Source organism: Zonotrichia leucophrys, chromosome 3 (genome assembly GCF_028769735.1).
Source record: "Zonotrichia leucophrys gambelii isolate GWCS_2022_RI chromosome 3, RI_Zleu_2.0, whole genome shotgun sequence".
NCBI lineage: Eukaryota > Metazoa > Chordata > Aves > Passeriformes > Passerellidae > Zonotrichia > Zonotrichia leucophrys.
This window is the reverse complement of record NC_088172.1, coordinates 39,298,816-39,324,743: the sequence shown is the minus strand read 5'-3', so window position 1 is coordinate 39,324,743 and position 25,928 is coordinate 39,298,816. Positions and strand designations below refer to the sequence as shown.

The window sequence follows — 25,928 nt, the reverse complement described above, 5'->3', positions numbered from 1 at the left end:
AGTGGAGGCTGTTTATTTATGTGGAAATAAAACCTGTTTCTCTCTTTGAGGTGGACCAATGTTGTCTGCCAGGGCACAGCTGCAGCCAGCACTCTTTTTGAAAGAAACAACTCTAGTGGGGCACTTCTATTCCAAGGTAAAGGAGAAACAGCAGCAGGGTCCAGGTGGGGCTGGCTTTTCTGTTTGGGTTTTTTTTGTTCCTCCAGTGTGTGTTACAGGAGGTGCTGGGGGCAGAGATGCCCAGAAGGGCTCTGAGCAGAGCAGCAGGCAACAGATCACGAACAAGCCTGGGAGTTTGAGCCGGCGTCTGTCAGAACATGGGTGAGGTGAGACAGAGAATTTGGGTGGGGTTTTGTTGGTCTTTTGGTTTGGGGGGGGTTTAATAAAGGTTGAGGAAAGGTTTAAGGGTGGGGAGTGAATGCAAAAAACACAGCCAGGACAGGAAAGCATCTACAGAAGGCAGAAACTGTAAAGATAAAGCCAACAATGTAGCCATGAAATGAGCGAAAACCCACAGTCCTGTATATAATAATAAAAGTCCTGTATATAACTAATAACAGTGGGTTGAATCCAATAAGTCAAATGGAGTTTTTAAAAAAAAACAAACTTGAAGTGCTTTACACTCATTGCCCAGATAGCTGGATGGTTGTGCTATTCTAAAATGTAGGCATATGGATTTTGGTATTTCAGAAAGTGCTTTTCCTTAGAATGTAGCAGGCTGGAACTTTTTGTTTAACTTGGGTTATTACTAAAGAGTGGCATAATGATTTCTGCATTGTCCCAGTCTAAGCATAAGGCTGGTGAGACAGAGGAAAAGATGCTGAAATACAGAAATGCTGAGTCAAGCTGAGGGCAGAACAGCTCAGAACAGCAGGCATGGAGGTGGCTGCAGACAGAAGGAGGATACAACGCCTTGAAGAGGGATTGAACTGGGGAGAGGAAAGCAAGAGGCAGCTTAATGTCTTGTTTAATTTGTGAAAGTGTTTGGCAGTTTATTTCTACACATATCTTTGCTTTATCAAGCATGCACATTGTAATTGCAAGTTCATTGACAAATGTGCTTGATTAAGAGAGCTAGGAGAGTTGGCAGCAGAAGTCTTAACTGGTGGGAGAAAAGATGAGAATTTTTATTTGGAAGATGCAAATTGAAGGTGGTACTGAGAGGAAAAGTTGCTGTACAAGGGATTTTTCTGGTGTCTGCCTGGGAGAGTAAAATATAAAAATAAAAAGGAAGAAAAGTGCTTTGTTGAAGTGTGAGGGAAGAGATTTGGACAGTGAACAAATATCAAAGTTCAGACCCACAAGTCAGATGAGACTTGCTCAAGCTGTTATAGTTTTCCAATACAAGTTATTGAAGAGGATGACAGGCAGGTGAAGTGGTTCCTACTGAGAGGAATGGGAATCTCTGCATGAGGAGCAGGGGACAGTCTCCTTTCTCCTGCCATCCACAAGACAGCATCCCTCTAGGGAATGGGAGAGAAGCTGGATTTTCTGGGTTTGTGGCTTATAGGGGCAGGAGATCTGATTAAACTTACAGGAAACACACTTAGTGTTTCACAAGCTCAGTTTCATAAATCAGTGGATGAGCTATTTTTGAAAACTCAGACCCCACTGCAGAAGGCAGGATCATCTCTCACATCCATCTGAAGTAGAGACGCTTTGGCTTCCGAGGAAATTTTCCTACCACAGTGATGGTGGAGCTTTGGTGTAAGTCTCTCTTTGTGAGAGGGACAAAGTTGCCCAAAGCTATTAAGGTGAAGAGCAAGTTAATCTTCCCTGAACCAGAGCTGTGGGCCAGGAGCTGTGGCATTTTACTTATTACTTGGGATAGGAAAACCTGGCAACCTCTCTGCTGCAGGTCCATACGTACACATGCCAAAATGCCAACACAGTTCTCCATAGCTGTAGCTGCCTTGGAGTGGGGGTTGTGTTGCTGTAGGGCTCTCATGTTTGTTCTCAATTGCTTCATAGTCCTTTCTTGGGTTAACACATGGAGGCATTCAGGTTTTTTGCATTTTGGTGGGGTTTTTTTGGAAGGCTGTGGTCTGCAGCAGAGGAGAAGGAGCAGTGAGTAGTGTCAGGGAATGGGAGACAGCCAGGGGTGGACTTAGCTGTACAAACTCCCATCTGTCCTTCTCCAGTAGGAAAGCAGCATAATGGCAGTAACTTTCCTTTAATCCTCTTCTCTGTGCCTTTATCTCAAGATAAACTGTAAAATTCAAAGTATCGAATAAAGGCATTGCATAAAGGGCAACTATTGCTGCACCCTGGAGCATGATGTGCAGCACAATGGAAAACTCTTTAGCAAACCTGGAAATCACAGTGAGGAAATAGGACAAATGTTCAAAAATGCCTTTAATTAACTTGCATTATCAGTAACTGCACTGAGTTGGTTTCTCATTTAAAATTTCAATCTAGAGGTCCTTTTGACTGGAGTATTTTCATCATTATTGCTGCAATTTAGCTTTTGCAATTGGGACACTTCAAAAGTGATGGCCTTTACTATCTGAGAAAAAGCTGCTCCAAGTTCTGGTTTTTAAAGCTTAAAACTTATTCTGATATAAATGAGGAAAGCATAGCTTTGCTATGAATCTTACTTTTTTTGCTTGAGGAAGTTGGGATGTTTTTATATTTATTTAGATACTGATGTTTTAAAATTTGCATACAGTTCTTTGAAATTCCACCTTTTATTGCCACAAATGTAATTTTTGGTTCAAAATGAAGAATGATAAATACTTTTCCAGGAGTCTGGAGCTCAAGGATTAATGTGGTTGAACTAGTTAAATGTTAAATCTATTCAAAGTAAAGCTGCACAGAGACTGCAAATGTTCTCGCATGCAAGTAAATCCTTTTTATATTGAGTCTGGTTTGCTAAAGATGTAACTGCTCTGCCAGCTTGTTCTGTACAGATAAGTTATATATGTTATAGGCACTCTATCTTAGGGTACTGTATTTGCTGTTCCTATTAATGCTGAGCTGAGATTGCAGTTTAATTCTGCTTTTTTAAAATGGGAATCAGCCTTTTTGAATGGAAAAGAAGTTGCTGTAGCACACAGTATATTTTATACACAGACTTCATATCTCTGGTGTCTAGAAATAAAAGTTTCTCCAGGAACTTATATGGATCATGATTAAAGTTTAAATATTCTCTTATCTCATGCAAGTAAATATCTCTTCAACCTTCATCTGATAAGAGTTCTCAATGGGCTTTAGTTGAACTTAGTTACATCTGTGAAATGTAAGTGTCAAACATCCCAACACCATCATTTTGTACAAGTAAGCACTGTTGAAACTTGTGCTTATCAAATGACCGAGAAGTGTTAAGTCCTTGATTTAGCAGACTGGCTATCTGTTCCCTTATATCTAATTTTAAACAGGAAGATTTTGCAAAAGAGTAGTCAGGATGATATTTTTATTTCACCTGACTTATACAAACCCGTGGATAAAACACTGTGGAAGAGCCGGTTTGGAATTCTGAGTTCAAGTACTCACAAGTTGGGGAGTGAAAAGAATTTATGCTGGGACAAGTTTCAATGCCCTGTGTTCTGAGAATAAAAGGTTCCCTTTTTTGCCCAGCTACATTCTTGGAAGTGACTGGGTTGTTTTGGCTGCAGCTCCTCAGAACACTCAGCCTGAACTCAGGGCATACAGCTTCAGCACAAAAGGCCCACAGACACAAAGGTTTCCTAAGCAATCAAGTGCAATGTGCTGGGAAGTTACAGGTACCCCCAAAAGTAAATTGCTGCTTTTTTTCCATCAAGATCTGGGATTTAAAATTTGCATGTCAGAACTCCATTTGATCCATTTCTTCCTTTTCTGCTGGAATCATCACACAGGCCTTTTTTTTTTTCTTTCCTCTTTATGAAACAAAAGGCAGAGTTGCTACACCTAGGTCATACCTGTGGCCCAACAAGTCTAGTAGCTCGTTTTGACTTAACCAGATTGTGTTGCTTTGGGAAATGTTTTTAATACCACATGAGACAGAGAGTAGACAATGAATCTTCTCTTACCTGCTTTGTAATTAGACTGTAATAAAATCTTACTCGTGACATTTAATAGCCCTTCTAACACCATTGGCAGCAGTGCAGCAAAGCATTGCTTTGCTGTTCTGCATGTAGCAGCTATGGAGGAATGGACCTACATTCCTGGCCCACTGATTTCTCCCAGAACCACAGAATAGTTTGGGTTGGAAGGGTCCTTTAAATGTCACCTAGTCCAACCCCTGCAGTGAGTGGGGACATATTCAGATTGCTCAGAATCCTATCCAGTCTGACCATGCAGACTACTGATGTAGAATAAAACTTATTCCTTGTATTTTGGCTTCATTTCTATAATGGGTCTTCTTCCTGAGTTTGAATTCTTTAAGGGTCTGCAGTATTCAGAGATGCCCACTTTGACTTCAACAGCAACAAGCTGCCCAGATGGTTCTGCAGATGTTATCAAGCACCATCTCTTCACACAGATTTTTCTACAGGGGGTGTTAACCTGGGCCTCAGTGTTTCTTCAGGGTTGTTGTGGTCCTGAAATAATTTTCAAAAAAAAGCTGCAGGGTATAGGTGCATTTAGTGAAATTTCTGATGGTAAAGATGGGACTTGAGATGTAAATATAGTGTTAGTTTTTTCAGAGTAGGGACTTGAGGATAATCTAAAGGCTTAAGGTAAGAGTATATCTGTGAAATCAGGAGAAGAGAATTCATGTAATTTGAGACTGTTTCTAATTGCTTCTGCCATGTGATATTGAAAAGAAGAGAATGATTTCTCCCACTCCTGGTTGCAAGGTAACCAAACTGTAGACCAGTCATCTATAAATGGAAATATCTGTAATTTTGTTTTCCTGACTAATTCTCAGTATTATGAGAGCTGTAGAATTACTGTGATTGAATAAAACATAAACCCATCCAAGAAGTAAGCAGAGTGCTTCCTAAAATTGTCGTAGTTGGGATATAATACGTTTTAAATCGGTGCTTTTATATATAAAATCTGTGGCCAAAAACTCAGTAAAACCTTCAAAAACTTCGTTTCCACTTCAAAGAGAAGATTTATTTAGCTTTCAAGTAATCACAAGGCAAACATGGCTGTGGTCTGTAATTTTTCTGGTTGTAGTTAAGAAGTATTTTTGGGGGTTTGAGAGCTGTTGATAAAATGATGAACTACTTGTGCTCCATGAGCATTTTCCTCACTTTGGAAACTGCAAATGCTCTGGACCGTAGTGGTGGTAAGTTCTGTATTTCATCCATAAGTAATACATGTTTATGTTAATATATTTAATCATTAGTGTGGCATATTTGCAGGAATTTATTCTGTCTCCAGCCTAACTACCACTGTTGCTTTCTCTTTGTCATTGCTTAAGTTCTCAAGAAGTAGCTGTGCTTTGGGGGCGCAGACTGGGAGGTGGTGACAGTCATCTGTCATACTTCTCTCAGCTTTCTAACAGGAAATAAAGGCAATTCCTGTAAGAAGTGGTTTTCTGGTCTTCTAAGTGTGCCGTGGGGGAAAGAAGGCTGTTTGTGGCTTTCCCTTTCAGTGTTTCATTGTGTGAGATGCCATTGCCTGGCTGCAGCTCCCCAGGACCTGGGTAGCAGGGAGTGTGCGAGGTCTGGAGCTCACCTCCTTGCAGAGAGCTGGGACACTGGGGGAGAAGCAACCTCAGCCTAATCGAGTGTGTTTGTTATCCATGGAATGCAGAAAGGCACAACAAGAGGGGGCTGTGTGATGCTTCATTTCCATGCTGTGGAAATGTGGCTGTGTGACTGTTCCTCCAGCACATCTGTGTGTGTGGGGCTGAGGGCACTTCCTAACCTCCTGCTGGGATGGCTGGGTGGGTGAGACCTCTCCATCTGAGCCCTCTTTGGCTCCTGCACAGGGAACACAGGCGCTTTTAGGCTTCCAGGAAGTCACGGCAGCCCCTCCTACAGTGAAGTAATCTGCCTTCCCTTCCTTTTTTGTCTGGTTAGGTTCGCTGCTGCTGGTTTTTTGTTTGGTAGCATTTTCCTTAATGTAACTGGGAGAAGCTTCTGAACTGACACTAATTGTGAACAGCTAAAACAGTGGTTGTAAACTTAATCCTGTCAAATTTTCAGGAAAGACACAGTTGTTCTTTTTAATTAAATCAGACAATATCTCTATCACAACTTTAAAAATGCATAGGAAGATTTTAAATTCTGGGAGTATATTGAAATGTAGCAAATTTGTAATGAAATGGATAAACTTCAGCCACGTTTCTCGGAATAAATGTTCTGAGGTAATTGTGTCAAGTTAGCCTGGTAGAAAAGATAACATATCACATGGGAAAACGTACACCTTTTAACAGACTTGAATGTGCATGTATTTGTTTGCAGGAAGCTTTTGTTGCCTCCTTCACATTTTTCTTTCTTCCATCCTTCCTTTGTTGTCTTGTGCCTTTAATTATTTTTGAAATCCCAAGAAGCAGCAGTATCTGTGCTGTGTCTCATAGGGCAGAGACACAGTGATGTCTTGGAGCTCTCTGAAGTGCTGCAGAATAAGCTCTAAGAAGAAGAAATGAGAGAGTATAGGCTTCAGCAGAGATTCCTTTCATCAGGATATTCAGTGTTGCAGCCATCACATAAATGGAAAAATCAGGTCAGAACTGCTAGACTTCCCCTTTCTGAAAGAAAATTTTGTGTAAAGCTACCACTTAAAACTTCTGGAACAGAAGACTTTATAAATGGGTATCATTATGGGTTATAATACAGAAAACAGCATTACAATAACTGTGTTGCCTCAGGCAGCTTACTTTAGAATTTTTCTTCACACAGTTTTGTAGTATGTGTGGTGCATAAATTAAATCAGTGTCCTGACACTTCTAATGGTTGGGGAGATTTTAGTGATGTGCTTGCTAATGCACTCCTCGGTGCTCTAAGGCTTTTGCCTTGGGCTTGGCTCTTTCATTTTCACCCTGTTAAAAGGAGGCGAGTGGTTATGGCTTGGCTCAGCGGGTGCTGGGGCATGTGGCCAGGGCCACAGAAGAGGTTTCTTCTCGTCTTTGTCCTCTGCAGAAGGTGTGGCAAGCTGGAATGGAGGAGAAAGCCTGTGCTCCTGTGACGTGACAGCCCTGAGCGAACAAGGCTGCCACGTTAGAACAGATGGGTGAACGAGCCCCTGCCGCTTCTCTTCTGTTGGTAGCCTTAAATCTCATAACTTGCAAAGCCAGCTGGGTGGAGGAGCCAACATTTGTGGTTATACAGTGTAGGGAGCTTGGATTGGCATATTGGTGCAGAGGGGAAGCTCACGTTGCTATGTGCAAGGTGCAAACTGCTGGTGGAGCTTGGAGTAGCTGGGTGGACTCAGAGATGGAACTCAGCTGTGAAGGAAAGGCTTGTGAAACACTAGTTTGTGAATGAGAGATGTGGCTCTCTAGTGTGGAGCCAGATGGAGAAAGTGCTCCCCAATCCTTGCCCCAGTTTTCTTGTAAGGCTTTGCTCATCATCCTGGTCTCATCAGTCTGTACTTTTCTGAGATTCCTCAGGACTCCCAAGTCCTGGGATACAAAATGAAAAGCTTAACTCCAGTAATTGTTGTCTTCTCTGTTGGGTTTGGCCTCCTTTGTCTAGTGGTTCACATTAGGATAGTGGGCAGCAAGATGGGGAGCTCAACTTCCAGTATTCTTTCCAGTCAGCACCTCTGTGTCAGCATCAGCTTCTTCTGTCCTCCTGTGAATCTCTTCTGACCAAGTTTGTGTGGCTCTGATAGAAGGGAAACAATGATTTTCTACCAAACTCAAGTGTTTGCTGAAGGTCTCTGCTTTCACTACATCTGTCACTGACAGCTGTAAGAGAGCCAGAGTCATCTTGGCTACTGAAGCAATTTGGCAATTTATTGTGTGTGTTTCAGCAGCACTAATCAGAGCTAGATTTGACCAAATTGAATTTAAATTTGTTTGCTTCTTCACTGGTCAATAGAGGTATAATAATGTCTTCTGGGAGGCTGATGAGATTTCACTGCACAGGCCAGAAGGGTTTCTCTTAACTGAGTCTGACCTCTAGCAGTTCACTGTTTTTGTTTGTTTTTCAAGTCTTCTCTCTAAGCCTGAGAATGCAACCTTGACCTTCTGTGACCTAAGCTGGGGCTGCTTGCATGTGAAATGCCACAACTTGGACATGATGATCCTTGTGGATCCTTTCCAACTCAGCATATTCTGTGATTCTGGTGCACTTCAGAGACATTTCCTTTGACATGACTCCTAGATTGCCCCATTTTTGTAGGGCTTAAGCAATCATGTTTTACAAGTACAAAAAATGTTGTGTACAGCAGGGTTTTTAGTGGATGGATTTGATTTGTTTCTTTTTGGGGGAGAACTGCACTGGAGATTGTGTTTATGCTGTTGACATGTAAATTTTAAATTAGTAGTATGTTTATTAATGCTTCCAGCTGTTTTTCTGTTTTATTCTGGAAATTAACACTTCAGCTATTTAATTAAAACATTTGGGATTTTTATCTTTTTTTAAATTTCAGTTTCCCTTTTTAGTTTAAATATCTTCTGTATGACTCTTAAATCCCATTTTTAAAGTACTTTTAAATGGTTGGTTGGTGATCTGATTTCTAGTGAGTCAATATAATTTCCTTTCTAAATTTGACCAGTGAGATGAAGAGCAATTCAGAGTTTTCTGATAAGCATGCATGGAGCTTTGGATTATTGCTTTCTTTCTGTGTATTCTAATGAGTACAGTTTCATCCTTTTGGTTGCTTCCAACAGGGAAATTAACTTAGAAGATATTTGCCATCAGTTCATGCATGCAAGAAAAAAATTGCTTGCAAAAAGTTTTTAAAGGTAATTTGAGCACGATCTTTATTTAGTATTGCACCTATTAAATGAGTGTGGGGAGCAGTAGCTACTTAAGAGAAATGAGGTGTTAAGAGAAAACAAGAAGCGTGGAATAAGGTGGGGTGTGTTGCAGCTTGTGGGTTTCTGAGCAGCAACTGCTGTAAAAATTCTCAGCCCTTTGTCTGGAGTAACTCTGGGTTTTCCTGCAGTTATAACACAGAATAAAAATGCTTGTCAACACTCAATACACACCCTCCGCCAGAAGTTCACGAGCCACCACAAGTTACTATATAGCATTTGGGACCAGAACACGGGACTTCTGGCCCAAGGTTCATGCAATTTGAGCTACACAGATTGTGTCTCCATCTACACAGAAGTTTGTATGAAGCACTTGTAGTCATGTTAGTGCAATCTGCATTTTAGGACAGAGGGCTGCCTTGAAGGAGGCCATTGCCTTCCCTCATAGAAAACAATGTTTCCTGATTGATCTGGGTAAAGACTGTAGTTGCCTTTGTATATGTGTTTAGTTCCATTCCAAATGGCCATGACATTTGAAGTTCCTAGATAAACCTTCATCTGTCATCATTAACAATATGCAAATTCAGGATTTAATCATTCACTTGAGCTGCCATTGTTTTCTGGTGACATGTATCTTTGAGACTACTTTAAAATAACCCAAAATGTAAGGGGATAGAATATACATAAATAAAGGTAGTATAGAAAGTAATCTTACGCTCTAAAGAGTTGCAGCTGGGTTCATTATTAAGGATTAGGAGCAGGCCTGATGTTAACAGGCCACACCTGTAGCCAATAAGAGGAGTGTTATAAAAGAGTGGATTGGTGGGAACTGGAGTTGGTTGGCTGCTGTGGGGACAAGGAAGAGTCAGTGCCTGGAGAAGCTGCCTATGAGAAACATCCAGGAGGTACAAAACTCTAGCAATAAGGGGACAACAATATGAAACATTTGCAATATAATGACAACACAAAAGTAACTAGATCCTTGGCATGGTTTAGTTTTTGCTGCTTCACAGTGTCGGTAATGTAAAATGAAACCCTAATTTTATATTATTTTTAATTACTTTTCTCAATTTAAAGAGGTAACACAAATTTAATTCCTTGTTAATGTGTCAAGCTGACACGTATCTTGGTGAAAGCATAGAGAAGTCCCAGCTTTGTTGTGGTAAAGAAGCCAAAAACTAAAAAACACTTAGCTCTGGAGTGACAAAGCAAGGATGGAAGCAAGAATTAACCTCTTCCTTTTTTTTTTTCCTTCCCCAAAATATTCTGATGCCCTATCAAGTGATCACTAATGAAAAATAATTTTGCTAGTGTATTTTAAAATTATTTTTCAGTTTTGCAGTTGGGCCAAAATATATGCTGCTTGTGTAATACATGATACTTGTTCATATGATGAATGTATGTTTATATGAACGTATCATAGGAGCCAAAACTAAAAGTACTGTTAACAACTGCCTCATATGTAATGGCCATAAACTAAAATGCAAGAAGCTCTACTTCAACATGAGGAAGAGGTTCTTTACACTGAGGGTGGTGCTGGAACAGGCTGCCCAGCAAGGTCTGGAGACATTCCCATGTCACTTGCTCCAGGTGACCCTGCCTTGGTAAGGTGGGTGGGCTAGATCATCTCCAGAGGCCCCTTCCAACTCTGACTGTTCTGTGATTCCATATCCAGTTCAGAAGCACTGATACTCCCCTCCCACATGGAGCTTTCTTCGCAGCACTGAGGGCTGTAAACTCTCCTGGGAGGGGGATTTGGTGAAGGCTCTTACAGTGCAGGGTGGAAAACTGCCAGCCTCAGCTGTAAGCTGAGTCTAGATTGTTTGTCAGCCTATTTTAATAACAAAAATCTGAAGAGTGCTAGGGAACTTGCTGAAGTTAATGGAAAGACCCTAATCAGTGGGATTGAACCAGTCATTGGCAGTGCAGTTCTTTGGCAGAGAGGCCCTTCTGTGGCATTCTTTCAAAGTACTTCTCTAAAAGCAGAGTGCCATTGGCTGCATGGAACCATTTTCAGTCCCTTTCATGCGCTGGTTTCTCTTTATCATGAACTAGTTAGCAGCTCTTTGTGTTTGCTGGTGGCATGGCTGCATGTGCAGTGCTAGTGCTGGCTGCTGAGCAGCAGGCTCTGAATGGAGCCTTTGGGTGTGCACCCAGAGCCCAGCTGCAGATGGGAAGTGCCTTTCCTGTGGAATTTAGATTAAAATTGCCACATGTAACATATCATTCTGCAGTCAAAAAATGTAGATTGGGCTGTAATTCATGAAACAGATATTGAAATTTTAAATATAGGATCTTGATGGATTACATCTTTCTTCCCCAAGCTCAGTGTTGTCTGTAATAAAGCAACTTCATGAAATTATACAAGTGAAGAAAGTAGACCTTAGATGTGAGCCTAGGGTTGAAATATTTCTGCATATTATTTTCTATAAGTTCTCTGTTCACATAAGTGTGTAAGTGTGGGGTTTTTTTAACGTGCAGATGTATCTGCAGATATCAATCATACTTAATCTGAACAGGCTTTCAAATATACCTATCGTACAATGTGGTTTTGTGTTTAATTAAACATGGCTAATCCTACAGTTGTTAATCTGTCAAACTGCCCTTGGAATCCAAAGCCATCTGATCAAGTAAAAGAGGGCTGGATAAAATCTCATATAAGGTTTTGAGGAAGTGCATGTCTAAGATAAATCTTTGCTCCTAATTTTAAATAGTATTCTAGTACTGTGTAAGCTTTTAGTTATTTAGCATTTAAAGTGTTTCCTCTCATTTTGATGGTGAATTGCTGTATCTGTATAATTTTTCTTGGATCATTTCCTGTCCACAAAAGACTTTATCTTAATACTGAGCCTTTCTAGTAAACACTCAATAGATAGGAAGTTATAGCTTCATAATAGACCACATCTCTGTGGAAATCTGTAAACATCCTTTTACCTCCCTTTTTTTTTTTTTTGAGATTTATTCATTAGTCATTCTTGCTATGTTGTTTGATTTGTGTGAGAGCTTGGCAAGGCAGTGCTTGTCAAATAGGAACCTTTTCACTTTGTTCATGCACCAAACTAAAGCTGTATGGAGAAGATCTATCAGTTTGAATGTTAAGGTATTTTATGTAGCCTCAAAAACAAAGTAAATAACCTGATAGGCACCTTTGGTGGCTGAAGGAAGAGCTTTGCACAAGCACAAAAGTTGCATAATACCTTGGGAATATTTTTTTTCTGCATTAGCACTTTGGAAAAGGTTGGTATCAGGAGAGGGATAAGCTGATGACCATAGATTGAAAGCCACTAGTAGGCAATCTGAAGCAGTGATTTTTGTGCTGAGCTGCTGGTCCTGTCCATAAGGTGATCAGATTTTGTACCTGGTTTACAGCTTGTTCTCTGCACGCTGATGAATACTGGTGTTAACTGGTTAGGTCTCTGGCTCATCAGTTTTCATGCGTGAGGTTCTTTCCACAGCAGGACCCTGTCCTGCTCCCCATCACGAGTTCCAGGACGCTCAGCACTGCAGTAGGTGCATCTGGGACTGGGATGCCATGCCTGGCTGCCTGCTGGCCCTGCCACCCCTGGTCCTGGTCCAGCAGGAGAATGCAGCACCACGAAGCAGCTGCAGGGCTTGTGCTTCCTCCAGCCACAGCTTCTCTTTGGGTGTACCCCACTGTACATCCCAGGGAGCAATTCTGTCAAAAGCATCTGCTCCATTGGACATCCCTTTCTTTGCTTATGGATCAAGACAAATAGAAATTACCTCAGATCAACTTCTTCTGTACATTTTAGCATAATTTCTCATATTTATTGGTTCAAAATTTGAGATTTATTTCCAAGAAATTCCTCTGTGTGTGCATACATAATACATAAAGATTTCATCATCAGCTTTCCTATAGTCACTGACTTAATTATAATGGCTCCTAGGAGAGATGCACAAAATATTCTGCCTAAAGTTGTTTAAATTAAGACTCTAAAGCCTGAGAACCAGGCAAGTCTTGATTTTTAATTCCAGCAACTGCACTGGTTAGTGCTTTTAATTCCTTTTCTGGTTAATTTGGCAGAGTGATTGTGAGGCAATTTTCACTTAAGAAACCTCCAAATCATGTCAGTTTTGAAAAGTATCTATGTCCTTTCCCCTATGACTTCTAATCTCACTTAAGAATCCATAAATAAGTTACATCACCTAAGGGATCCTAAGTGGCATCAGAGGTGGCTGATGTAACTTTTCTGAAGCCCAAAGCATCACTCCTGAGGCAGCCACCTGAGTCCCCTCATTTTGGCTCAGTGAGTGTGACTCTTGCTTCTGCATCTCTCTCATGTGAGCCAAGGAGCAAAGGGATGTGCTGCCTCCATCCTGGCTGAATTGAGGTTGTGAATTCAGTGGGTCTGAGGCCTGGGGAGTGCTCCTTCCCCTTCACCTGCTGAATTTATCTGATTTTTTAAATTATTATTTTTAATATCTGTTATCTAGGAAAACTGACAAAAACATCATCTCAGGTCAGGCTTTACTCTGCTGCTGTAATGCAAACCAAAAGGGGAGATTACTTCTGTGTGCCATAAAAACTAGCTTTACTGGCTTCTTTGGAGAGCTCTCTCAAATCTGTCTACTTTCATCTTCTTAACCTTCCTGTTTTTCTCTCGTGCTTGCACCCTGTACAAAATACCTGTATTTCTGCGTGTCTGCTCTATATTGTTGGATGTTTTTGGAAAAAGTGAGTATCCCTTTCACAAAGCCTTTTGGACAGCTGGTATAAGGAAGGAAATGGCCTGGTTTGTGTGTTTGAATTACTGACAGCCTCCAAATACCTTGGATTGCCAACTCAGGAAGGTCTTTTCAATGAAAGCAATACTTCAGAGACCTAATTCTTTCAGTTAGATAAACCATGAAGAATCACAGCTTGTACCTCTTTCTGACAGATCTAATGTTATTGATGAATTATGAGCGGTGGTGGGTTGATCCTGGCTGGATGCCAGGTTCCCACCAAGCCCCTCTATCACTCCTCAGCTGGACAAGGGACAAAGAATATAATGGAAGATCCATGGTGCAAGATAAGGACAGGGTGAGATCACTTGTGATAGGTACTATCACAACCAAAACAGGGAAAGTTAGTTTAATGTTACCACTCAAATGAGAGTAGTGTAATGAGCAATGAAGCTAAATCATAAAATACCTTCCCCCCACTCTTTCTTCTTTCCAGGCTTAACTTTACTCCCAGTTTTCTCTGCCTCCTTGCCCCAGCAGTGCAAGGGGGATGGAGAATGGGGGCTGCAGCCAGTTCATCACACAGTTTCAAATATAAAGCCATTCCAGTTTTGCCACTGTTCTTTGCTCTGACAATGACACATTCTAATACATTCTTTCCTTAAAACATGCAATCATGTTGCCCTTTTCCGTTTATTCACCTGCTCTTAAGTACAATAAAAGTTTTGTGGAGACTCAGGGATTAGTATCTGATAATCAGAGTAAGTTTAAAAAAAAATGAATCAGCAACAAACCAAAGCGTCAAAATAAGAAGATTCCTTATGTATTTTCCTACTTGAAAATAAATGACTGCAGCTTGTATTATGTGAGTCTCTTAATAATTAACCAACTTCTGGTGAATCTGTAGTTGATTAGTATCCTGTGGTACTTCCTAGGCAAATGATGGACAGAGAGATGTTGCAGGTCTTGTCTCTACCTGAAAATAAGAATATGTAATCATGTAATTTAGTAGAACTGGTAGTGAACATGATTTTTCATGGGCCTATATTAACTGATGCGGTGCAGCTGCCATCAGTGTGTTTGGTCCTGTGAGGTCCAACTGGTGTGCTGAAATAGTAATATTCTGGGTACTAGTGCCTTGTGCTTAATGCTCCTTCCTGTGTGGTGGCACTTGCTGTAAGTGTCCTGTGCTCCAGTGAGAGGCTGGTCTCTGAGGTGTCACTGTGTCACCCCTTCCCAGCACTGACCTGTCTCCTTGCCCCGCAGTGCTGCTTGTGCAGAATTGCCCCTTGGCTGCCCACTGGTGTAACTGTAGCACTCTTTCAGATGCAGGCATATGACTTCCCAGTTGCAGATCACTCACTTCCTGCAGAAAGCCCTGAAGCAGACCTGTGTTGTAATGTCCTCTGTGCAAACCACGTGTGGGTGTTCTGCTGCCATCTCTGGTGCTCGCTGCTGTGCCAGCTATGCACGGGTGTTCCACCACTGCTGCCATCTCTGGTGCTCAGTGCTGTGCCAGCCATGCACAGGTGTTCCACCACTGCTGCCATCTCTGGTGCTCGCTGCTGTGCCAGCCATGCACGGGTGTTCCACCACTGCTGCCATCTCTGGTGCTCGCTGCTGTGCCAGCCATGCACGGGTGTTCCACCACTGCTGCCATCTCTGGTGCTCGCTGCTGTGCCAGCCATGCACGGGTGTTCCACCACTGCTGCCATCTCTGGTGCTCGCTGCTGTGCCAGCCATGCACGGGTGTTCCACCACTGCTGCCATCTCTGGTGCTCGCTGCTGTGCCAGCCATGCACGGGTGTTCCACCACTGCTGCCATCTCTGGTGCTCGCTGCTGTGCCAGCCATGCACGGGTGTTCCACCACTGCTGCCATCTCTGGTGCTCGCTGCTGTGCCAGCCATGCACGGGTGTTCCACCACTGCTGCCATCTCTGGTGCTCGCTGCTGTGCCAGCCATGCACGGGTGTTCCACCACTGCTGCCATCTCTGGTGCTCGCTGCTGTGCCAGCCATGCACGGGTGTTCCACCACTGCTGCCATCTCTGGTGCTCGCTGCTGTGCCAGCCATGCACGGGTGTTCCACCACTGCTGCCATCTCTGGTGCTCGCTGCTGTGCCAGCCATGCACGGGTGTTCCACCACTGCTGCCATCTCTGGTGCTCGCTGCTGTGCCAGCCATGCACGGGTGTTCCACCACTGCTGCCATCTCTGGTGCTCGCTGCTGTGCCAGCCATGCACGGGTGTTCCACCACTGCTGCCATCTCTGGTGCTCGCTGCTGTGCCAGCCATGCACGGGTGTTCCACCACTGCTGCCATCTCTGGTGCTCGCTGCTGTGCCAGCCATGCACGGGTGTTCCACCACTGCTGCCGTCTCTGGTGCTCACTGCTGTGCCAGCCATGCACGGGTGTTCCATCACTGGTGCTCGCTGCCGTGCAAACCATGCATGGGTGTTCCATCCATGCACGGGCGTTCCACCACTGCTGCCATCTGCGGTGCTTGCTGCACTGAAGAGAGTGAGAAGATGTCAGAGCTCCTCTCTGCAGAGCTGCCATCCTCCCTGCATCCCGCCCTGCTGGCTGGGGAGCAGTCACGGCAGCTGCGTGTCCTGCTCGGCGTGGACGTGGGTAGAGGTGCAGAGGAAGCGCTAGAATGAAAGCTCTGATCTCATGGCACATGGTCAATATCTAAATTAATTATATAGCTGTTTCTGTGGAATGGTTCTCACTAGTAAGTGTGAAGGGGGAGGTAGCTGCCATGACCTCCTGTGTAGGAGCTTATAAATGATGGTGCAATAACTAGCTATCTCAAGAATCATGTGACCTTGAGGAAAAAGGAGTAATTGCTTAATGTCTCTGGCTTTCCTCCTTCTCAGCTGTGCTTTTCACAGTGCTGTTTAAGAATCTCCTGCTTGGGTGTGAAGGGAGAGGGTTGTTTGGTGTGAAGTACCCTGCATCACTGTCCCACCCTTGAGATCTGCATGGCAAGGCTTGCCAGCTTGGGCATTGGTAGGGACATGTAAAGTGTGTGATTAATCTGAGAGCTAATTAGGTTCTTACCCTGACTGTACTAATGTGTGTCTCATGGGATGTTTAGATGGGCGTTTAAGATTTCATTCTTCTCCAAGTCTCCCTGTCCAGGCTTTCTAAGAAATAAGGGTGTGGGTGATTTAAATCTCTTAACTGTTTCTGGGGTGCCCAAAGGTGGTGTTTTCACAAAGTGACTTGTGCTTTTTTGGGACTGTTTGAGGAAACTGCCTAGAAAAACTGAACCTCATTCAAATGCCAAGTTGTATGCCTAGGATAACTAATCACTTTTAAAATAGTCATTGTCATTTAAGAAGCCTACTTATTTTAGTCTTTTAGAACTGTTTTGTATAATGTTCAACTCCTTATTTGCATAGTCCTTGGAGTGCTTTGTAGACGGAGTATACTTTCCTAGCTTGGAGTAGAGTCCTACTTTTAATGTGGGATTTTATTAGGAGATACTCATCATTTTTCCATTTGAGGTTTTGAAGAATCGTCAGACCAGCAATTTTAAATTGTGCAAGTGCTGTTCCCCCAGGATATATAAAGTGAATAGTTTTAGGGTTGTTGTATTTTTAATTCTGCACACTGAAACCTTGAGCTTTTATTATCTCATGTACAGATGAGGGAAAGGACGTGTGAAATCCTTAATTATTTGCCCTTTTCTAGTCTCGGTTTTGGGAGCTGCATCAGTAGATTCTTTGGATACTCAATGGATGATGTTTCTTTTTGAGACACTTTCTTTTTAGGAACAATAAGATGCTTAGGTGCGGGGGTATTTTGGTGCCAATACAAATCTCCCATGAAACAGCTCTACAGTAAAGCTTTTGAAACTGAAAAGTCTTTTCTTTTATGAGATATGTGGCCCAACTTACTGAATTACAGGTAAGAGAGCATTCTTTCGCTGAAGTTGCCGGTGTCCTTGGTGAGCCCTGGGCTGTGCTCCCTCTTTCTCCTCTGTGAACGTCCTGCTGGGGAAATTGGCAGTAGGCATCTCAGATACCACAGAGCCTCTGTGCGGGGACTGGGTTTTATTCCTCACTGCTCCCTTTTTCTCCTGAAGAAATGTTGGTCAGTTTGTCAAGGTCCTTACATTTGCCCGTAAGGAAACTTTTTTTTTCTTTCTCAGAAAGTTCACTGATACTTGCAGTTCCCGTCTCTGGCACCTAAACTTCCCACCCTAAAATGGGTGGGGGATTGTTTAATGAGTTGCCATCCACACTGGTTGCAGAAGCCTATTCAGGTATGACCTGGCTTTGCTTTGCAAGCTCTGCTGACCTTGGTGAAGCCACAGAATGTTCTTTTTGGGCGCATTGAGAAGCATGGAGGCTGACCACAGAGACAAATGCATCACTGACCTTGCTGCTACTTTGCTGTTACCAATTTACCTTCCTCTACCAAGCTCACATGACAAAGCACAGCTACAGACAGCTGAAAAGAGATAAGCTTAAAGGGAAAGAGAAATCAGACTGACACAGATGTTTCACAATCTGAGAGTTGTGTGGTCACCCATGTAAATCAGGTTACAATTAAAGACAGCTTGTGTTTTACATGCAGGCATGTATCTAATGGCTGCTTGCCATCGTGTTTAGCTGTTTGGGTGGGTGATTCTAATGCAGATTGCATTCAGAAATATCAATGCAAAGTATTTTAAATTCTTCATGCTCAGTTGCTTGTGCACACCACAGACTTTCTCTTACTTTATTTAAATAAGAAGCATGTTCTAGTTATTTTGCCACATTCTTATTCATGGGAATAAAACCACAAAGTTGAAGGAACAGGTGATTAATCAAAATGTTGTTGGCTACCTTGTTAAAGTTGTAAAACTAAAGTCAAGGTGATCCTTAAGGATTTAAACTTACATTGAATAGAATTTGGAAGCCAGTTTCGCAAATACTATTTTTGGGATTCTTCCCTAAATCTTTTAACAGTCACTATGATCATCTTTGCAATTTGTCACAGCTGAGAAAGATACTAACCATCTTTCCATGTGAAAGGAGATGATAGAGAAGAGTGCATAAGTTAAAGGGAAGCAACAAAATTGTTAGACTGCTTTTTACTACCCCGATGTGAAGTTCTCCCTAGTTATTGTCCAGAAGCCCAGAGAATGGAACAGAAAGTGAAACCAGGGTCTGCCTCCATACCTACACAGGCTTCCTCTAAAACCCGTGTGCAGTCACCTGCCTCTGCAGAGAAATAAGGTGAGAAGCCACTGCTAGCACTGTGTTTGCACAGGGGACTTGCAGCTGACACAGCCTGCATCAGCATTCACCCCTCCAGAGGGATGTAATCCAGAGGGATGTGTCAGATGCTTCCTCCTCAGAAATCACTTGCTCTTCTGAAGAAGTAAGTAGTGGCTTCATAGCAGGAATAAGTACTTAGCTGGAAGGAAATGGTGGCAAGAAGCAGATGATGCTTTATCTTCAGACAATTGCTCATCACAGCTCTTACACAAGCCTGTGGGCCTCTGTGTCCCTATGCTGCCTGACCAGAGTCGGGTGAGGTTCTGCCTTGTGACTGCTCAGGGGGTATGCACACAGATACCTTAAGGCACAGCTCTTGGGGACTTGGCTGTGAGCTGTGCAGCAGTGGAGGGGCTCTGTAGAACGTCCTTCCCATCTCCCAAAGTAGAGACTCCCTTTGGTGTTTTCAGAACTTGAACCCCTGTACATTTTTGATCTTTTGGTTTTCACACCTGCTGTGAGTGGTGCCACCCTGCCCTGCTCCCCACCAGGAGGGCATTGTGCAGATTGGAGAGTAGGTGTTCCCCCCTCACTACTTTCTCCACAGTTTAAGATTTTTTTCTGAGGTTCCTTCTGCTATCAACCTGCCTCTCACAGTTTGGGGTTTTGTAGCTAGGCAAAGATGATGCTTTGCATACTTTTTCTAAGCACCCTCCAAAGTGAGTCTCTGCCCTCTGAAGGGAGCTCTCAGGTGGAAATAAGAAGCTGAGGCTGCGCTGCCTGTCTGCAGTCCCTGCTGAAAGCTCTGGGATTTGCCCCCGGGGTGTGTGCATGGGGCCACAGGTTCTGCTTTCACCTCATGCATCAGCCATGCTGTGAGCAGGGGAGCTGATGGCCAAGGGGGTATTCCCCAGCTGGGTGTGGACGTGCAAGGGGTGCTCTCTGGCTTCAGAGCTGGAGAACAGCTCCCTTGCAGTGAGGGAGTGAAGGAGAAGCACCTGGGTTTACTTTTCCAGTATATTCAGGGGTATGTTCAGGGTTTTGGGCTCTTTCTCTTTCAGATGTTTGCTTTGTCTTGGGATTCAGGCCACTATGGAAGTGTAAAGTTTAAATGAAAGGTTCCAGTTCCTATCTGAGGTTTTTCAAACCAAAAGGTTAAATGGTTTATTTGTCCCGTTCATCTTTCCAAAGTCCTGCAATATATTTTCACTAAGGTGTCGTACTTTATGATAAAGAGAATACTTATGATTTTGGGAATGCAACATTTGTGGTGGATTCTGATGCTGCCTGAAAAGGAACTTACATTTTACTGACAGTAGGAAGCAGTTGTTCATGCTTTCTGGTTTTTTTTCCTGTCAGAAGGAGCATGCTCCTACAGAAATAAGTGAGAATTTTCCCATTGAAAATTAGAAGGATGAGAAGAGCAATGCAAAGCTGCCACACTAGGAGTCCTTAGTGATGTTGATCCTTTTGATGTAAAGCATCTCACCTTGCCCTTGTGAAGATTGTACTCCATAAAATCCCCGTCAGTGAGAGTGGTGAGTTCTGGTTGCAGAATGATGACATAAAGCACATTTCTTTTCTGTGGCTAAGCCTTTCAAATTGTTGACCCGGAGAGATTATCATTAGAAATTCTGTAGGACAGAGGGTATATATAAAAGAGGAAAAGGCCACACATAGCTGATGACTGTTTGCATCGTGTAGACACTTAATGGCATGAAGTGGGCTTCACAGAAGCAAAAAACATCCGGAGCATTGAAGGTTTGGCTGAAAGTGGACATGGCACTCTGACATTCCAGAGATTTAGTACCTGTGACTTAACATCCTCAACTTACCGGAGTCTAAAGTATAGAATTACAGCTTTCTAATACAACATGGAATATCAGCTTTCAGAATTGAAAAAAAGTATAAAATTTATCTTTTTTTTTCCTTGCTAGTATTCTAGTAATGTGTGTGTGTTTAATAAAAATTTTACCTCTGCTAGAGGAAAAAATAGAACTTGTTAAAGTTTGTTTGTGAAGTCACTAGGCTGGCAGAGGGCTAATAAGATAAATTCAGAGTCTGAAGAGGCTAATACTTCAGTTTGCCCAGGAATCTTGGTCTTTAAATCCAAAACTTCAAGCTAAGTTTTGCTCTGTGTTGTATATAAGGATAAGTACAGGAGACTTGATAGGACAGCCTGTGCAAGATGTGTCAGCTGGAGCTTTGCTGTATTCATCTTCAGTGCCAAGCAACTCCAATTCCTCTTTGGTCAAACAAACTTTTTATTCATCGAGGTACAGTTGTTTGCCAGAGCTATTTGCAGTCATGTGTCTGAGGGGGTACAATTAATACATTGTAAAAGTTTTGGGGTTTTTTTAATGGTGTATGCTGTGGAGATTTAATAGAGCCCCGCTGGCAGTGCTCTGAGAACCAGTGCAGGGTAAGGATTTGCCAGATCATAGCTGAGCACTCGAAATTCTTCAACCAGCAAGAAGAAAAAAAGTGTGTGAGAGAGCCCGTGGGAACTGTATTTTGGTTCAGCAGCGTCCGCTAACACTGTCAAACTGCCTGTCTCAAAGTGTTAAGGCTGATAAACTGCCAGTAATTATCATTTAGAAAATTAGCGGATGCCAAAACCATCACACGCGTTGCATGTGTTGGTTGGACTGGTTTGAAATTACTTTGCTGAAAAAAAAAGAAAAATTCCCGAGCCTGCATCTGCTCCAAGAATAGCATGGAGTTTTGACATGTGACAGTTGGTGCTGGCAGAAGTTATTTTGGTTGTTCGATGGGGGATACTTTCTTGGAGTGCGTCACCACTGCTATTTACTGGCCGGGTAACAGGACAATTGAGACCTCTGAATATTTGCAGCAAATCTAAATAAATAACTGAAGTATGTGGGATCTCCTTTCCCTTCCGTTCTCTCTCCTTCCTTGACACTGGACAGAGAGAATTAAAAATACTGGTTGCCAGAAGGAAAACTTTTTTATTTTGCAGTTGATTTCTAGGCACTGCAAAGAAACTGAATCATCATGGAAGGGCTGGGCAGGGCAGAGCAAAAACTTAAAGACAACTTTGGCTGCACACCACCATCACTTCACGTCCTCACAATCCTCCCAAACAGTCCACATGTAAAAAACATGGCTTGAGGCGGACCAAATTTCACTGATTTCCTCCCAAAGGAAGCTGAGTGCTGCCATGACCAAGATCTAGAGATGATATGAACACAACCATAGCACCCAGATCTTCCTGTGAAGGGTGGTGATGACTGTGATGAGGGTGGTGAAATGGCCATGTAGAAGCTTGCACAATGTTTTTCATGCAGAGGTTTGTGATTTGGTCAGTCATCAATAAACAAGTTGGTGCAAAGTCTCTGAATTAGTGATCTGTAAGTCTGAAGGACTCTGAGTTGTCAGCACAAGAAAATATCACTTACATTTAGTCTTATATTTTAGGTGTACCTTTCTACTTCTGTTGAGTGCAAGGATGTAAAAACTTTGTGTGCACTCTGCTTTTCCCTCCAGGCTGTGGTTCAAGACAGGACTTCTGGGGTGAGACAGCCAACCTCAGAAGTTCCTGCTCACACGTGCTCTCCTGTGTTGCTAACCCATCACTGTTCCATAATTTAAACCAAAACATTGTGGGATGATTGATAGTAATCCCCCTGTGTCTCAAAGATTCAGTGATCAGTGCAGTGTAGCCAACAGGAAAATCAGGTGAACTGAGGTAAATGGAGAATTGCAGCAGAACAGCCTCTGTGTCTAAGAGATAGGGACAGCTCAGGGTTTATCTTCATCAGCACTTCTGATTTGTTTTGGAGGTACACCTTTTCAATAAGTGATGTTGTGTATCAGCTTAATCAAACTCTTTGTGAAATGCAGAAGGAGAATTTTCTCTTTTCAAACAAAATTTCTGGTACTGTGCAGCAACTACTCAGGGAGTACCAAATGGGAGCGGAAATGAAAGGAAAACATATTGCATTTCATTATTTCATCTGTGTGAACACTTCACTGTGTCTAATTCTGTTAATCTAAAATTATAAACAAACTTAGCCTGATATAATCTAATTTTCATTATAGACACCAAATGCTATTATGTTCAGCAACAAATTGGCTTAAGATAATTCTGTCTTTACAAAATAAGATTGTAATCAACAGATTTATAGTTTAATAAAGTCTCATGATATATGTATACCCTATAGCTTTTAGAGCTTTATTTTCAGTTCAGCGTTCCCATTAGTCTAATTTAAGATTATTGGTACAATAATTTGATTTAAGTTATGCCTTTTTATAAACCAACTAAGTGTGTCAGCATGAGATATTGAAAAGAAGCAGTGTGAGGGAACCATCTATGAGATGTTTTATTGCAGAGTTGTTGATGGATGAGACCTAGTGACAAAAATACAGTGAGAGCCTGTGTTCTCTCTAAAGTTTGCAAAGAGCAGGGGATACTGAGGATATATAGGGTCTCAACTGAGAAAACTGAGGTTATTTTCATCTGAAATAATGCTTTTTGCCAAAATATAAAACCTTTTTGTAGGTTAAAAAGGCTTTTTTCATTATTTTCTCTTTTCTAAGTCAGTTTAAACTGTAATCTTTGAACAGCAGGGTCTAGTTTATTGGCCAGATAGCCCTGATCTTGAGATATAAAAGCTCAACAACAGAACCCTTACTGATAGGGATATAGAAATCAATTGCATCTTATTCATGTAAGTACTTAAAAGAAATTAGGGATTTGTCTGTGTGTGCATGTTTTAATTTCTGATTTATTCATCTACTATTTTTGTACTTTGAAGCAGCAAATCTGCTCCATTTTGTTTTTTTGGTTTTTTTTTTCCCCCAGAAAGGTTTTGGGTTTTTTTAATAGAATCATAGAATGGTTGGAAGATCATTTATTTCCAACCACACTGTCAAGGGCAAGGGCACCTTCCACAAGACCAGATTGCTCAGAGCCACATCAAACTTGGCCTGCAACACTTCCTGGGATGTGGCACCCACAACTTCTCTGGGCAATCTGTCCCAGTGTCTCACCACTTCTGAGTAAAGAATTTCTTCCTTATATCTCATTTAAACCTACTCTAGTTTAAAGCAATTCCCCCTTGTCCTGACACTATATTCCTTTGTAGAAAGTCCCTCTCCAGCTCTCTTGCAGCCCCCTTTTTGGTACTGGGAGGTGAATAAGGTCTCCCTGGAGCCTTCTCTTCTCCAGGCTGAACAACTCCAGCTCCCTATGTACACAAGAGAGGTGCTCCAACCCTCAGATCATCTTCATGGCCTCATCTGGACTCACTGCAGAAGGTCTGGGGCCTCAGAGCTGGATGCAGCATTCCAGGTGGGGTCTCACAAGAGCAGAGGGACAGAATCTCCTGCCTGGCCATGCTTTTGATGCAGCCCAGGACAGAGCTGGCTCTCTGGGCTCTGAGCACACATTGCTGGATCATGTTTAGCTTCTCGTCTACCAACATCCCCAGGTCCTTCTCCTCAGGGCTGCTCTCAGTTTTCCATCGGGCCTGTATTTGTGTTTGAGACTGCCCTGACTCTGATTGCACTTGGCCTTGTAGAATGTCATGAGGTTTGCACAGTTCCACCTTCCAGACCTCCTCAGGTCCCTCTGGATGACACTCCTTCCCTCCAGCATGTTGACTGCACCACAACTTGGTGCCAGCAAACTTGCTGAGGGTGCAGTCTTGGGCCTGCAGTTTTCTCAGCTTCTTATCTGAGTAAACTGGCAGAAATAATTAATTAAGCTTGCATAGTAAGCAGACTGTGGATCTGGGTCATTTGTAACAAATAGGTGAGACTTCATGTAATGATTTTGCTAATGTGATGAGGTTTGTAAAACTCACAGGAATGTGAGTTTCTAGCTGGCTGGCTGTGTGTGATCAGAATTAAGGTATACCTTCATTTCAGAAAGTGTAAGAAATGTGAGGATATGTACATATTGCTCTAGTTTGGGATGTTCTGAAGGGCTGGCTGGGGAGAGACCGGGTTCTGTCCCTCTTGGTTTTTCCCTGCGCTCTTTCAAGGAACTGTAATCTTCCTTAGGTATACTTGGATTAACGCTGCCTAAAAGCCTGTAATTAAACATTCAGGGCTTGAGGAACCTGGAAAGAGCAGTCCTGCTTGATCCTGTGTGTCCATGAGCAAGGAAGGCACAGCTCAGAGCTGTGAGCAATAGCCATGGCACAGGCAGCTCTGCCACTGCCCGGCTGAGGGGGCTGGGGAAGAGTGCTGGGACTGCTCTGGGCTCAGGCCATCAGTCCCTTTTGTGCCACAGCAGAGGAAGACCTTATCTCCAGTATAACTGGAGCCAGCAGGGTGTATGTCAGAGAGAGCTTCCCTTTCCCCGTGCCCCCCTTCACCCATGCTTTTAGAGTAAAGAGAGAGTTTCTCTGGCTAAAAAGCTGCGTTTCACGAGGACAGGAACCAAAAGACAGTTCATTTCTATGAAGAGTTGCTATAAATAGCTTGCTCTGTTAACATAAATTCTTTCTGTGAATCCTACAATCAGGGTTTTATTCCAAGCCTACAAAATGCTTTGTATACCCTTGTTACTTTGTACGTGCTCATGATTCCCCCCACAAAATGAGAGGTAAGCCTGACACTTGCAGGGCAACACTGCAAGTTCTGTTGATGGAGTAAAGGAGCCAGTCTTCCTAAACAGACCTGTTACAGTCTTAATTTTTTACATTTCTAATACCAAAAGGACCAATGGACATTTTTAAAGGCAAGTAGGGCAGGACTTGCTGAAGTCCACACGCATCGGTTTTTATTTATTCACCCAGGCTGCTATGTTTTCTACTGCTCTGCTCTCTGCTAATGCTTACAGTGAGTCTGGGTCAGAAGCTGTAGCTACTGCAAGCCTTGAAAGCTTTGCAGGGCTTTTAGGAAGCTTGTAATTGCTCCACTGTGAATCCTAGAGTGAGAAAAGACATTCTCCTCCTAGGCAAGTTCTTTCTTACTGCTCATGCAGTGAAAACTCTATGGACATAAATGGTCCCAGCTGTATGGTATGTGTCTGTCACTCTGCACCTTCTTATTTTCTTCCTTTTACATAGTCCTGGTACTGGAAGCCCTCTCCTTGGGAGATGAATTTCAGTTTCCATTTAAATCCATTTCTGCTATCTGATGATATAAATCCATTTGACTATCTGATGCTCAGTCCACATCCCTTCCCCCTCTTTACATGAAATGGAATCCAATGAGCTGTTGAAATTTTCAGAGAGCTGAAAGATGTGTGACCCAGAGG

General features: G+C 42.7%; 1 protein-coding gene across 5 annotated transcripts in view; it reads left to right on the top strand.

Annotated features, from left to right (window-relative positions):
• FYN (FYN proto-oncogene, Src family tyrosine kinase) overlaps positions 1-25,928 on the top strand; it is a 148,225-nt gene that overhangs the window by 32,066 nt on the left and 90,231 nt on the right. Inside the window, exon 1 of one of the 5 annotated variants that reach the window (XM_064707904.1) lies at positions 9,635-9,705. The exons of 3 other annotated variants lie outside the window; for them this stretch is intronic. The gene's annotated coding sequence lies outside the window, so the exon portion shown is untranslated. Of the gene's footprint in view, positions 1-9,634; positions 9,706-25,928 lie in introns of those variants that run through there. One more of the 5 variants, XM_064707905.1, reaches the window with a different exon arrangement.